Source organism: Humulus lupulus, chromosome 4 (genome assembly GCF_963169125.1).
Source record: "Humulus lupulus chromosome 4, drHumLupu1.1, whole genome shotgun sequence".
Classification (NCBI taxonomy): Eukaryota; Viridiplantae; Streptophyta; class Magnoliopsida; order Rosales; family Cannabaceae; genus Humulus; species Humulus lupulus.
In genome coordinates this window covers 4,342,617-4,358,451 of record NC_084796.1, presented here as the reverse complement: position 1 = coordinate 4,358,451, position 15,835 = coordinate 4,342,617, and the positions used below count along the sequence as shown (strand labels likewise).

General features: G+C 35.5%; 1 long non-coding RNA gene across 1 annotated transcript; it reads left to right on the top strand.

The window, feature by feature from the left end:
* The first annotated feature begins 4,620 nt into the window (after nt 1-4,620).
* LOC133829729 (uncharacterized) lies at nt 4,621-5,469 on the top strand. Its single transcript, XR_009891854.1, has 3 exons — nt 4,621-4,636; nt 4,851-5,037; nt 5,127-5,469. It is a non-coding gene; the product is annotated as an uncharacterized LOC133829729 (long non-coding RNA).
* Nucleotides 5,470-15,835: the final 10,366 nt, after the last annotated feature.

The window sequence follows — 15,835 nt, the reverse complement described above, 5'->3', positions numbered from 1 at the left end:
TCCAATCTATTTTCATTTAAATTATATTTTAAAATTTGGAAGGATTTTTTTTTCTTTTATTTTTTTCATTTTAAAACATTTAGACACATGCTTATTCATAAACATTACATTAACATTTTAATTGACAAGTTCTACTAACTATAGTATCATATTGTGGTTGTGGCCACTTCTGGACATAGTGTGGTTTTGCCACTGTAAACGATATGATCGGATTAAAACGACGAACAAACTTAGAAGAGAAAACTGAGAAACGACAATAACATGGAAACAGGACAAATGAAAGTATTAGCAAATCTTGTTGTTTGTGTATGTTGAACTGAGAAACGACAGTTAACATAGAAAAACGACAAACAAAAGTGTACTAAATGCTGTCGTTTTTCTATGTTTACTTGCAAGGTTTAGTCGTCCTCGTCGATGAGTTTTCTGAGGCGATCTTTAACGAAATCCCGGCGAGCTTTGAGGTGAGCTTGTTCGGCCTCGACATTGTAGTAGGCAAGGTGAGCTCCCACTCCCATGAGCGACACTCCTGCCACGAACAACGCCGCCGTCACTGCCATCTGCCTCCGCGTTTGCCGATACATCTCTTCTCTTTCGCCCTTTTTCCTCTGCCAATTGGAGTTTCTTCTTCTACTGTACACATCAAATTTAGTAGCAGCATCAAGTTCGAGTGTTTATAACACACTTTTAATACATAAAGATATGGTTTTTACCTTTGACTGGAAGGGTTTGGGTAGATGGTTCTTCAACGTTTGCCGAGAGAGAGAGAGTTCGAGTGTGACTGAGCTAGAGAGTTAGGGCTGCCTACGTCAAATGGGGAAAGAAAGTGAAAACATTTTTTTAGGGAGAAAAGAACAATAATTATGTATAAAACTTAATAAAAAAAACTGATTATATAGAGAATATTTGATGACTATATTTTATTTATTATTTAAAAAATAGTAGAAAACAGGTAACTTATGAAGAATTCACATGAAGGAGTGTAGAAGATCCATGACAGGTACTAACTCTAAAGAAATCATTCATTGGGCAACGATGGAGATTATACACCCTTAAGAACTGTTGTAAATTCACAATACAAACTCAACAAACAGTTTAAAACTGTGTAAGGTAAGATTAACAACTGATCAAATGACTGAAACAAAACTTCAAACAGTTTGAGAACTATCAGATGAAAAACAAGAATAAAAATGCAGAAAATTAAGGAACAACACACCAATTTATCCTGGTTCGGCCCAATGAATTGAACTACTTCCAGCTACTCCCCCGAGTTGTTATTCTCACTAATCAAATGATTACAGTTCATGAACAAGTGTAGTGCACCTCCTAGGATATTACAGAGAAAAACACTCCAAAAACTCAGCTTGAGTTTAGTCCAAGAACGCTGATCTTGGTTTCAGTTTTCATCTCTCTCTCACTTTACAATTCTCTCAGCACTTTCACTCTCTCAATTCAATCTGAATTATTTTCTTAATCTATTTACAAGTCCTTTATAGGTACATAATCGAAAATGAAAAAAGACTAAACTAACCTTGGTGCACTAAGTGTCATAATAGAGATTTTAACTGTTTTAACAACTTTAACTGTCGAGTTGTTGGGAGCTGATTTCTAAGGATTATATTCCACAAGAACCTCTTTCAAATCCTTATTATCTCTCTTTAAAATTTACATGAATACATTTTTATAATCTGATACCATCTTTACCTCACACGCTTGCATAAATTTATGGGTGCTCCTTGGACTTGGATCTCAACAGATTACACTAGTTCTTTGTCACTCACTGAATTAGCTTACATAACTAACTCTTGAACTCTCTTTAAACATTCTTCACAGTTGCTACTTTATCATGCCCCTAATAGAAGATTTATTTAATTCTTCCTGCTGAAAATTACAATGTCCAAGTAACGCTTGAACTTTGAGAGAGTTAGAGATTTTTCAGCATAAATCTCTGCTGTATGAACTTACTTATGTCAATGTGATCTTATGCTAATGTATCACAATTAGATATAGTTGGCTTTAACAAGTTTGCTTGGCTCATGACAAAGGGTGATGTGGTTCTTAACCAAGTAGATCACACATATATGATTGCCTGAGAGGTTCATAATACACCTTTACCAAAGAGCCTCTTCCACAGATTTAGTGGCAGCTATGATTATGGCAGTGAAAATATTTGATAACTACTGAATTTAAATTGGTTTTTTTTTTATCGATAATAGATACTTGTGACAGACTTTGAATTCTTTAGATTTGAGGGCAACCTGAAGTTTCTTCAACATAAAAGTTTTCAGAGTGTAACTCATGGCTTTTATGTAGAATCCAAGAACTTTACTTAGCTAAGATAGATAATAGTATGATAGTATTTATAGCATTATCTTTGTTACTGTGGATTTTTGGTTCAGACCGGGAATTATTTGGACACTCATAGTAGTACTTATAGATTTTCTAAGTTTAACCTATAGTTTAAGAATATTTAGTATAACCTAAGGTTTGATTAATGTGACTGATATTAAGGATTATATTTATTATATTATAAGGTTTAGACATCAACCAATAGGATTTTAAGCACATGTTATGAATGGTGATTAAGGATTAAGTATTTTTGAGGATTAAATTTAATAAGGAGTAAAGTTTGAATGTTATAGGGTCAGTCAGCAGCTTTGAATACGTTGAAGGCTTAGTCAAGGCTGTTTACTCCATTCAAACTTAGCTAAAAATGTGTAATTTCGTGTTTAAATATTCAGCGTATGCCGATATATCGCAGCTATAAGGGGCGATATATCGCAGCACGTAGATACGGAAAACACGAGACGATGCACGGTTGCCTCGGGCATACTGGCCCAGGCGATATATCGCCTACAGGGGGAGATATATCGCCTCCTCCAGCATGAATTCAAACTCTTTTGAATTCTTTTCCTTTCATCCATTCAAACTTCTTCAAAAGTCCAGCATCTTTTGAACGAGTCTTCAACCTCTGGTGAACGATTATTCAAATGATTTTCACCTAAAAAGCCATTATTTTTATTCAAGTAAAATCAAGATACTTTCTTTCCCAAACTCTATAAATAGGACCTAGTACCCAGCCATTATTCACCTTTTTCTCTAAGTTTAGAAGCTGCTAGTGTTAAGTGAGTGTGAGAGTGTAAACACCTGCTTTGGGAAAATCATAAGCTTAAACATCATAAGCTTATCAAACACTTTGGGAAGTGAGGTTCTATAGTATTTCGGTTGAGGTGTAGATTGGTCTTTCAAGTCTTTGAGGTAACCAAAACTCTAGTTCATATATGTATTATGTTATTTTCTTTCTCATAGTCTTCTACTCAATCTCTAACCTTAATCTTCATTTTGGTTAGGGAATCTAAGTTCTTGAGCATATAAGTTTCGGTAAGCATGATTCTCAAATGGTTTAGTCTTCCCATTTTCCTTTTCATCTCTCTTCTTCTTTCAACTCACTCTTGTTCATTATGGTTATTAGGAGTGTTCCAAAAGTCCCAACTCAGTCCACATATCCCGGTAACTTTGGTAAGGAAAATAGGCTAGAATCAATATGTTATATGCTTATGTTATCTATGTTTTATGTTGTTAAATGTGTTATGATATGTATGCATGTATGTTTGTAGGCTTGGGCATATGACCCATATGACTAACAAGACCCCAAATGGGTTATGGGCATATGACCTACTTAGCTAGTAGGACCCCACTAATCCCATGGGCATATGCTTGTTTAGTCTATGGGACCCCAAGTAATAATGGCCATTATAATAAGTGTATGCTATATGTATTATGTTAAGTCTTTATGTTTCTTATGAAGTTATGTTTATGACTATGTGTTAGATTTTCCTTGCTGGGCATTAGGCTCATTCCTTTTTGTTTTATGTGCAGGAAAATAAGCTTTAGAGGTGGTAAGATTCGTGACGCTTAGAGGATGTGTATCGATGGTGAATGGAGTCAAGGGGCCGAGCGTTATTCGATTCGAGGATGTAGTCTTGTTTATGTTTATATGGTTTTAAATGTATTTTCCGCATTTTCTATGTAACTCTTTTCACTTTAAGTTATTTTTGTTTTAAAGACAATGGGTACCCATATCCTACTTATTTTTATGAAAGTAACCTTTGTTTCTACCAGTTTATAATAAATTATGGTATTTTTTCAAATGTATGTGTTAGTAAGAATTTGTATGTATAGTTCGATAATGGTCCAAGAGTCTAGATTAGTAGGTCATTACATTTTACAACATGAGCATTCTTTTCAATCTCTTCCTCCATATTCTCCGGTGAATTTTTTTCCCAATAATTTACACGGTGGGCTTCTATAGTTGTGTTGATAAAAAGGAAGATTACCAGTTTTATCTACATTTGAGTCTCGCTTATATATCAATCAATTCATGTTGCATTTTTCCTTCTAAAATACTCTATGTCTATTGGCTAAAGTTTTCTTTGTCAATATACATTGGATTTTTCATGTTTTACACGATCTTTCTTTTTTGTATCACCGCTGGTATACGATTTCAAAAACACTAGCTGAGCAGGCTGCTTGGAAGTTTTCTGAGGAAAATGGGATGGATTTGGTTACCATTCATCCAGGGTTTGTAATTAGTCATCTCCTACAACCAAGTAATAAAACCATCTGAATCAAATAAATGGTAAATTTACTGAGTTATTTACTGTTTCACACATTGTTGTTCAGATAATGTATGATTGTCATTGTCATAAAGTAACTTTATAATTGATTCCACTAACCTGAAGAAAATAAACAGGAGATTGTGTACTAATATTTGAGAACAAACTCATTAATGACATGTTGAAGCTACAATTTTGCTACTTGTTTTATTGAGTTCTGTCTTCCTCTGAGTGCAGGATCTCAAACGTTTCTCAATAGAGTTTATCCATTTATCGATGTTAGGGATGTTGCTAATGTACATATTCAAGCATTTGAAGTTGCTTCAGCTAGTGGAAGATACTGTGTAGCAGGACCTGTTGTACATATCTTAGAGTCTTTGAAGATTATACAACACCTATACCCTTCTTTGACCATTCCTGACAGGTAAGTTATAATTTTAAAGATGTGCATCACAAATTCTCTTCTGTAGTGTATTATGCATCAAATCTAATGAATATTGTACTGTTTTATAGATGTGAAGATAATGAGCCTCTCAAGCCAAAGTACCAAGTTTCAAATTTGAAAGCAAAAAGCTTGGGAATTAACTTCATTCCCTTGGAAGTGAGTCCAAGGGACACTGTAGAGAGCTTCAGGAAGAAGGGTCTTTTAAACATCTAGTATAGACCACTCACTGGCTATACATAGTAGAGTATTTTGTACTGTACTGTTGTGCTGCTGGTTCTAAAGCTGTGAGCTTGTGTGCGGTCTAAAACTCATCAATGTAAGTGACATCTGTGCTTTGATGAGGCAAGTTTTTTCAGGAATTCAATCATTTTTCTTTTCTTCATAGTAAAATTCCCACATTTAAATTTCTCATTATTATTTACCTGAATGCCAAGGAGTGACACTTTTAGCTCTGTATTTGAATACTAGTAATTGCTGTAGTTTTCATCTGTATTCGAACTTGATCTGCTATGCAGGTTTGAGGTAATAATTATCCAAGAACAACATTCAAAAATCCAAGAGAAAGAAAAATAGATTATTCATTACAATACATTATTTATTGTAATGAATAATGTTACACCAAGGGAAAATGGTGTAACATTATTCATTTCAATACAATAATATATCAGCTAAGCCTTAAGGAGTTAAAATAAAAGATTAAACTAGTCCTATAAAAGGAAAATAAAGAAATAGCCTTATAAGAAAATGATATTTACTCCCATATGGTCAATATGGTCAAAAGTGTGGGGTGGGTTTGGGTTGAGTTGGTGCCTTCCACCTTCTTGTTCTCAGTTGTTATGTTGTGGTTTAGTGGGGGATAAGCGTTTGAATAAGTTGTGGAGGGCTATGATATTGGCTTGTTTTTGGGCAATTTGTTTAGAATGGAATAGCATATTTTTTTATGAAAAGTCTAGCCTTTGCGATTTCATTTGGGAGAGGATTAAGTTTTGGGTTGCCACTTGGGTGCATCGCACAAAGGGTTTTGAGGGATTATCCTTCTTGGATCTCTCTAGAGAGTGGAGAAGTTTTTTGTTTGTGTAGTTGGTGTTGTTTTGTGTTTGTTTTTAGTGGTTTGATTGTACCAAGGTTTTCCTCCGCCATAAGCGAGGGTTATTTATATATTTGAGAGGGGGCGGGACCTAGTGTTTGGTCTCTTTCTCCTTTTTCAAAAAAAAAAAAGAAGTCAATGCAATAAATATCACGACTTTAAACCCTTTGTATAGAAAGATGTAGAGTCCAAGAACTTTACTTAGGTAATTATTTAGTAGTATTATAGTATGTATAATATTATCTTTGTAACTGTGGATTTTTGGTTCAGACCGGGAATTATTTGGACACTCATAGTAGTACTTATAGATTTTCTAAGTTTAACCTATAGTTTAAGAATATTTAGTATAACCTAAGGTTTGATTAATGTGACTGATATTAAGGATTATATTTATTATATTATAAGGTTTAGACATCAACCAATAGGATTTTAAGCACATGTTATGAATGGGTGATTAAGAATTAAGTATTTTGAGGATTAAATTTAATAAGGAGTAAAGTTTGAATGCTTTAAGGTCAGTCAGCAGCTTTGAATACGTTGAGGGCTTAGTCAAGGCTGTTTACTCCATTCAAACTTAGCTAAAAATGTGTAATTTCATGTTTAATTAATCAGCGTGTGCCGATATATCGCAGCTATAGGGGGCGATATATCGCAGCACGTAGATACGGAAAATACGAGACGATGCACGACTGCCTCGGGCATACTGGCCCAGGCGATATATCACCTACAGGGGGCGATATATCGCCTCCTTCAGTGTATTTTGAAATGTTTTGAATTCATTTTCCATTCAGCCATTCAACCTCTTGATAAGTCCATCATCTTTTTGAACGAGTCTTCAGCCTCTGCTGAACGATTATTCAAATATTTTTCACCTAAAAAGCTATTATTTTTATTCAAGTAAAATCAAGACCCTTTCATTCCTAAACTCTATAAATAGGACCTAGTACCCAGCCATTATTCATCTTTTGCTCTAAGTTCAGAGGCTGCAAGTGTTAAGTGAGTGTGAGAGTATAAACACCTGGGTTTGGGCATCATAAGCCTGATCATCATAAGCTTATCAAACACTTTGGGAAATAAGGTTTTAGAGTATTTCGGTTTGAGGTGTAGATTGGTCTTACAAGTCTTCAAGGTAACCCAAAACTCTAGTTCAATTCTGTATTTGTTCTTTTAAGTTCTCATAGTCTTCTACTCAGCCTCTAACCTTAATCTTTATTTTGGTTAGGAAATTTAAGTTCTTGAGCACATAAGTTTTGGTAAGTATGTCTCTCAAAGGTTTAGTCTTTCCATTCCTTTCATTTCTTCTTCTTCAAATCTACTCACCCTTTATATATGATTTTAGGAGTGTTCCAAAAGTCCCAACTCAGTCCACATATCCCGGTAACTTTGGTAAGGAAAATAGGATAGAAATGCATATGTTATATGTTCTATATGTTATCTTGTGTTTCTTGTGTTATGATAAGTATTATGAAATATGTATGTTTGTAGGCTTGGGCATATGACCCATATGACTAACAAGACCCCAAATAGATTATGGGCATATGACCTACTTAGCTAGTAGGACCCCACTAATCTCATGGGCATATGACTTGTTTAGTCTATGGGACCCAAAGTAATAATGGCCATTATAGTAAGTGTATGTAATAAGTGTTATGATATGTCTTTATGTTTATTATGAAATTTATGTTTATGACTATGTGTTAAATTTTCCTTGCTGGGCATTAGGCTCATTCCTTTTTGTTTTATGTGCAGGAAAATAGCTTTAGAGGCGGTAAGATTCGTGGATGCTTAGAGAATGTGTATCGATGGTGAATGGAGTCAAGGAGTCGAGAGTTCGATTTCTCGAGGATGTAGTCTTGTTTTACTTTTTATGGTTTTACATGTATTTTCCACACTTCTTATGTAATTCCTTTCATTTTAAATCATGTTTTGTTTTTAAAGACAATGGGATCCCATATCCTTCTTGCTATTTTGTAAGTAACTCTTATTTTTACAAGTTACTTAATAAAATTATGGTATTTTCGCAAATGTAAGTTCTATTAAGGTTTTGTATGTATAGTTTCGTTAATGGTCCAGAAGTCTAGAGTAGTGGGTCATTACAAAAGAGAAACACAACTTTATATGCATTCGGATAATCACTCAATAAAATAAATTGGGAAGAAAGAGGTACAACTTTATCCCAATCAATTGAGAAGAAAAGGACAACATTATATGCAATTGGATAATCAATCAATGAATATGAAGTGAGAATAAAAACACAATGGTCCCCATATGTTGAACTACTAGCATAAGTTTATTCATTTGAGAAAAAATTCATAATTTATGAGCTATCTATCAAAATTCATAACTCACTTAGAATCGTATTACTACCTATCAAATCTCTTATAAAAACTGTCTCAAAAAAATGATAAATACATTCTAGCATATCAATTAATAGGCAGGTATAAGTCATATCATATTAATCTCTGTGTTGACGCCGTTTCTCGTCAAACAGTAAAAGAAGAGCACGTAAACAATGAATGACAATGGCTAAACGAAATAAAACAAATCAAACACGCGATTTTTACGTGGTTCAGCAGTTAAATCTGCCTAGTCCACGAGTCTCTGTTATTAATCTTAAGATTATCTCTGAAAATTCCTTAGCATGAATTCTTCAGAGTTTTCTCTCAAGGATCAGAATTTCGGTCCTTTACAATGGTGCATGGCTTCTCTATTTATAGAGAAGGATGCAGAATACTATCCCACATATTTTGGGTAATTACTCTTTTGTGAATAAAATAAATGGCTTTAAAGGCCTATAATCAGATATAAAAGGAAACGTCCCTGAAGACCAGGAAACGCATAACTGACCAAATAATATCCCACGATTCTTGGGGATTTACATTAATAAATGAGGATTACATCTCATATTTATAATACTTGTAGATATTCAAGGTGATTATCGTGTATCTCTAAGGCTTTAGCATCCCAGGTCTCACGTCATTGTTCGAGCTAATGGCATCTCCCGAGATCACGTATCTTTCGAGATCATACATACATCTAGCTCGAGACCCCCGATCCGAAGTCGTCCCCGAAGATGAGTGTGTTCTCGGAGCTACCTTTCGAGATCGAGACCATTTCGAGCTCATATATTCGAGGTCATATATCGTACTTTGCAGGCTCGATATACAATCCTGGAGCATACTTCAATCCTTATGAGACCATTTGTTGCGAATCCAACTTTCGGAGCCATAGTTACCATGGCTCGAAATCTGGGTATAACATCTTGCCCCCTCAAAAGTATTTGTTCGAATCCTAAGAGAAGGAAACTTTTGAACTACTTTCCTTGAGAACTGTACCGTCACACCTTTGAAAATGGACACGCGTCAGCTGGGTATTGCTCATTTTAGGTACTTGAGTACCTTGGAAACACGCCCACGATCGTCCGTCTGACAAATTTTCGGCGCCTTCTTGTCATTGATCCCCATCTGTTCGATCTAGTGAGGATTTCATTCGACGCTCCTGATTAATTCCTTTTCCACACCTATATATACAAGACCCCATTCTTCATCTTCTTCACTTTCATCCTCATTCGCCATAAGCAAGAAAAGAAGAAAAACAAGCCCAGAGACCTCTTTGCAAAGTTCCTATTCCGTGCATGTTTTCTCGACCAAAGAAACAAAGGAATCCTGGTCTGTTCGAATCAGTGAGTTCTTTCTTGCAACCTCTTCTCCAATCGACGATCTCTCTACAATCGTCATTACTGTGTAAGTATGCCGTTTTTGTTTTTCATTTGAAATGTTCTTGCTGTGTGCGCTAGTTTACGTTCTTAGCATGATACGATAGGAGGTTTTGAACCGATAGGTTTTTATGCTTTCTGGATTTTCACTCTGGATGTTCGTCTCTGGTTTATACCCAGTTTTGACGTTTGAATGTGGTTCCCATTTTCTGGGTTTTGAAATTCTTAGGCAGCGTTTCTTGTACATTAAGCTTTCGGATAAAAACATGGGCTTTGACAAATGCACGAAACCCAAAAACGCTTTTCCTGGCTAACCGCCACTCTCCTTTCCCTTGAATTTTGGGATTTTCAAAAAATTATCCACACTCATTTTCTTTTTCGTGGAACACACGCCCCTGACTCTTCAATAAGGATCTTAGTATTTAGTCTCGTTCCTAAATCTCCGAGCTCATTCCATCGAGCTCGTGACTCTTGCATGCATGACCCTCACCATTTTTTCTTTCTCGCTAGATGTCACAGAATCTGGAAAGACGGTGGGGGTCATTGCTGGCAATCCCTTACGAGTCGAAATCTCCGAGCCCGGAATCGCTCTTCGCCCGGAACCAACGTCGGATAAGAGAATACGAGCTTGCTCGTGAGCAAGAAGACATTCGAGCTCACTATCGCCGCCAGATAGACGAGGTCATTGAAAAGAAGAGAAGAGTTCTTCGGGAGGCCCTCTATCCGGAGCCCAATTCAGGACCTAGGCCCATTCCCCTCGACCCTGCGCTAAAGGTCACTGTTGTGTATCATCCAGGGGAACTCCAGTTTTCATTAATGGGGGAAACTTCATCCTCGCAGCCGAGGAAGGAGATGTTCGAAGCCGAGCTTTACTGGAGCACGGTTACCACAACCAGCCAAATATCCGAAATCCTGACCTTCCATGGCCTCCATTTGTCAGGCACCTTGAAGTGTCGGGCTCCGACTGGTCAAGAACGAAGCTGTTTCGCCCCTGGCGGCCGCGATGCCACAGTAAAATATGTGGCATGGAGCCAAGAACATATGAGGGCGGGAGCACTGCTGCCCTTGAAATCTTTTCTCAAAGACTTTACTGATTTCGTTGGGTTGGCACCGTTCCAACTCAACACTAATTCGTACAGGGTGCTGTCTGCCCTGAGGTCCTTGTACCACGAGCTGAGGTGGGAAGGACCTTCACCCCAAGAGATTTTATATCTCTTTTGTTTGAAAAGTAACCCCTCCCGAGCTCGGGGAGGGGATGGTTTTTATTATCTCTCGAGCTATCCCAAAGAGACGAAGGTTTTTGAGGATCTCCCCAATCACCCGCCTGATTTTAAGAAGGCCTTCTTCTGGACAGACGGTCTGTCCCCATCTCGACATTACTCGTTCAGGCGGATTCGTAAGTATTCTTGTTACTTTTATTCATGAGCTCGAGACTTTAGTTCTTAAATCCATATTTAGATGAAATGTGTTTCGCTTTTCAGCTAATTTTAAGCGTCCCACCCCCAATGAAGCAATGATGAGGCACAGAGAGGCCTTGCTCCAACTTCCTTATGGCAGGAGGTCTCTCTCGTATCTATTACACGAGGACAAGCTCCGAGCTTGCGGGTTGTTGGGAGAGGGCCAGTCAACCTCTGACTGGTCCAGCAAAAAATATGAACGCTGGGAGGAGGTGCCACTGCCCACAGGCGCCCTTCCTCCGAGGAGAGAAAGGAGGCCATCACTCACAGTTCGTCTGAGGAGTCCGCGGTCTGGGAATGAGGCCAATGATGAAGCCTCGAGCTCGGACTCAGATGAAGGTAAAGTGTAATGACCCACTAATCTAGACTATTTGGACCATTAACGGAACTATACATAAAACTTACATTTTTACGAAAATACCATAATTTTATTGAGTAACTTGTAAAATAAGAGTTACTTACAAATAAATAGAATACTAAGAAGGATATGGGATCCCATTGTCTTTAAAAACAAAACATGATTTAAAATAAAAGACATTACATAAATGGTGCGGAAAATACATGTAAAAAAAAAAGACATAAAACAGAAACTACATCCTCGAATCAAATAACGCTCGGCCCCTTGACTCCATTCACCATCGATACACATCCTCTAAGCGTCACGAATCTTTCCGCCTCTAAAGCTTATTTTCCTGCACATAAAACAAAAAGGAATGAGCCTAATGCCCAGCAAGGAAAATCTAACACATAGTCATAAACATAACTTCATAAGAAACATAAAGACTTAACATAATACATGTAACATACACTTATTATAATGGCCATTATTACTTGGGGTCCCATAGACTAAACAATCATATGCCCATGGGATTAGTGGGGTCCTACTAGCTAAGTAGGTCATATGCCCATAACCCATTTGGGGTCTTGTTAGTCATATGGATCATATGCCCAAGCCTACAAACATACATGCATACATATCATAACACATTTAACAACATAAAACATAAGATAACATAAGCATATAACATATTGATTCTAGCCTATTTTCCTTACCAAAGTTACCGAGATGTGTGGACTGAGTTGGGACTTTTTGGAACACTCCTAATAACCATAATGAACAAGAGTGAGTTGAAAGAAGAAAAGAGATGAAAAGGAAAATGGGAAGACTAAACCATTTGAGAATCATGCTTACCGAAACTTATGTGCTCAAGAACTTAGATTCCCTAACAAAAATGAAGATTAAGGTTAGAGATTGAGTAGAAGACTATGAGAAAGAAAATAACTGTAAAGAACGCCCTAGACTAATACTTTCAAAACATTCGTACAACATAGCTTATAAAAGAATACCGTCCATTACTAAAGTCTCAGGGGACTTATTTAAAATCATGCAAGTTGGCGCCATAAGTTTAAAATAAAACATAGGTTTTTATGCAAAGTTCAAGAAAAACCAAATTATTTAAATAACAGAGTCCCACTGATAATTTTAGGAAAAAGTCTCTTAAAAACAAAACATAATAAAAATGGCGTTCTACGTTGATCGTTTTATCGTCCATAGGATTGCCCCACGCCATACACCCCATGATGAAGAACTCCCCACGTCACCACGCGTGCCATAGAGAAAACCTATTTGCTACCTGGAAGGAAAGTAAGGGGGTGAGCTAAAAGCCCAGTAAGGAAGTACAAGCAAGTAAGCAAGTAAGAAAAACAACAAACAACCAAACACTAACATTCATCTAAAACATCATGGTCTATCATAACATAATCGTAACATTTCATCTTATCACAACATACAGCATACATGATGAGCATGGAACGCTAGTTGTCCATGTCACCCTATGAGGTAAACAGGAGATCACTGGTCCTTGAATAACCTCGGCGCGTCCGCCCTAGGAGTCACGTCTCAATGTCCTTAGTAACTCGGTCGATGTATCTGACATCGAAATCTGTTTGATGTATCTAACATCGTATTCTGTTTGATGTATCTAACATCCATACACATTTCACATTCAATCATATCATCACATCAAGGCATTCATAATTGCATAACAGTTCATTCATATAACAGCCTTACCATTCATAGCATAGAAACATAAAATCTATCTAACTTCCTTACCTCAGGTCCAAGCTAAGAATTTCACAATCTTTCAACGAGCCTATATCATAATCAAAATAACATTTCTTAGGTTCATAAAATTACTATTTTGCCCTTCCATACAACTCATGTATGCATGGGCCATGCACTCATGATAACAGTTACACTAAAACATGCAATTATTGCCAAAAAGAATAATGCTCGTTCTACCCATTTTACTAACATGTTTGCTTTATAAAAATTACATAGTTGAATAATATTCATGATTTTGGACGTAAAAGTTGATTTGCATGTAACATGCATACGTGGGAACGTTGCGTAATAAAGACGTTTTCAAAAACGATAACTCTACATTTCTTGCTTCTATTGTTTGAAAATCAATGGCCATTTTACATGCTTTCTTTAAAATTTCTAAGTTGATTAAATTTCTCAAAACTTTATTTTATTTTAGCTCAAAATAAAATATGTGACATTTTCATTAAATAAATATTAATTTACCAAGAATTAACCAACAAGCTTGGGTTTAATTAAAATACCTATTTTAACATGTTTCTTTAGAAAAATATATTTTATTATTGTGTTACAAAAATGATGTGAAAAATATATTTTAAGTGTGGAAAAATTATATTTTGATTTAATTTATTTAAGACTTAGTTTTTAAGTAGTAAAAACCCATATGTGACAATTTAATAACAATTGATAACTTTTTAAAACCAACTTTCAGCCACTATTTATTTTATTCAAAAATCACAAATAAATAGAGTCTAAATATTTTTCTTAATCAAAATAAAGAAAATCGTTATTTATCAAAATATGCATTCATACCATTAAAATATCAATTTTCAATATTACCATAACTTAGGAAAAATAATTTATTCCAAAAATGAATCAAATTCATTTTTAGTGAAACTTTCTTCACATTTTATTACAAAATTCCAGCAACCATTTTTTTTTATCATTAAAATCACCATATTCAATTTTATAAACTTATTTTTTCTCAAAATTCAATAAAAATTCTGTAGGAAATTAATTGGGTAAAATATCATAACATGAAACTTAAAATCCTCTTTTAATTTCATAAAAATTTACACATACATTAAGAACATTGTTTATGCATGCAATCTCATCTTTTTATCAACTTTTACCCAATTATTTTGAAAAAAAACAGCAAGCTTAATTCTTTGTAAAACTCAACTTTTGTCTCAAAAATTACATAAAATCATTCATGCCTAAGATCTCATTATGCTCTTATAATATGCATGATTCCACTTAACATAATCACATGAATCCTTTTAAAATCATTTGTTGCAATTCCATGAAAGCCAACAAAACCTTTTCAATAAAATAGCATATAGTAAATTTATACCATGTTCACATGTGCCTTATTTTAACCTAGCATATTTCTATCATTATTTTCATGCATCTCACAATTTAATCATTCAAAACAAAACATGCATCTAACAACATTTCATGATCAAAAATATCAAGATTACCACTTGTTCTCTTACCCATATATCAAAGGTCCTAAAACATGGATCAAATATTTTGTAAAACACACAACAAATCAAGAACACCCTTGGGTGTACCTAGGCCGAAATCACCTTACATGTGCTCATAGATTATTACAATTTTTCATGCATAGCAAGATCAACATCACAACCCTTAAACACAAATCATACTCTCACAAAATCTGAATCCTACACATCATTCCTACCCAAAAATCAACCATTAACACCATTAGCAAAACCTCAAATACAACCACCAAAAACAATATAAGGCTAAGGAAAAGACCATTACCTCTCTTGATTGTAGAATCAAGAACACAAAAGATCAATACCACAAACTCCACACCCTTGTTCAAGCCTAGGATTTTATGGGAAAACCACCATGAGGAGAAAGAAGAATCCAAACACACACAAAACATAACACAAATCAATATCATATTATCAAATAAAGAGATTAAACAAAGAGAAAATAAGAAGACATACTCTAGGGGGTTCCTCTTCACTTTCTTCTTCCTTCTTCCTTTCTTTCTTTCTTCCTCTCTCTCTCTCTCTCTACACGCCTCTCTCTCTCTCTCTCTATAGGTCACGGCAGCCACACACACACACAAGAGCAATGGCTCTTCTCTCCTTTCTTAGTCCCTTTATGACAAATCCTCTCATAAAGTCTCCCAAACAAATTAAGGTAAGTTTCCATTTCTCTTTTATTTTCCTTGATTTTTCTTTATTTCAAAAAGATACAAGGAATAAAACATGATCAAGCCTATCCCCAAATGATTATAGTCTTCAATTTTTGATCCTTTTTACCATTTTAATGATATATTGCATTCCTACTAGGTCACACGCCCACTCCTCCTTTCCCTTTTCTTTTATTCCTTTTTTTTTTAAATAAATAACTCCATTAAATCTAAAATAAAGAAACCT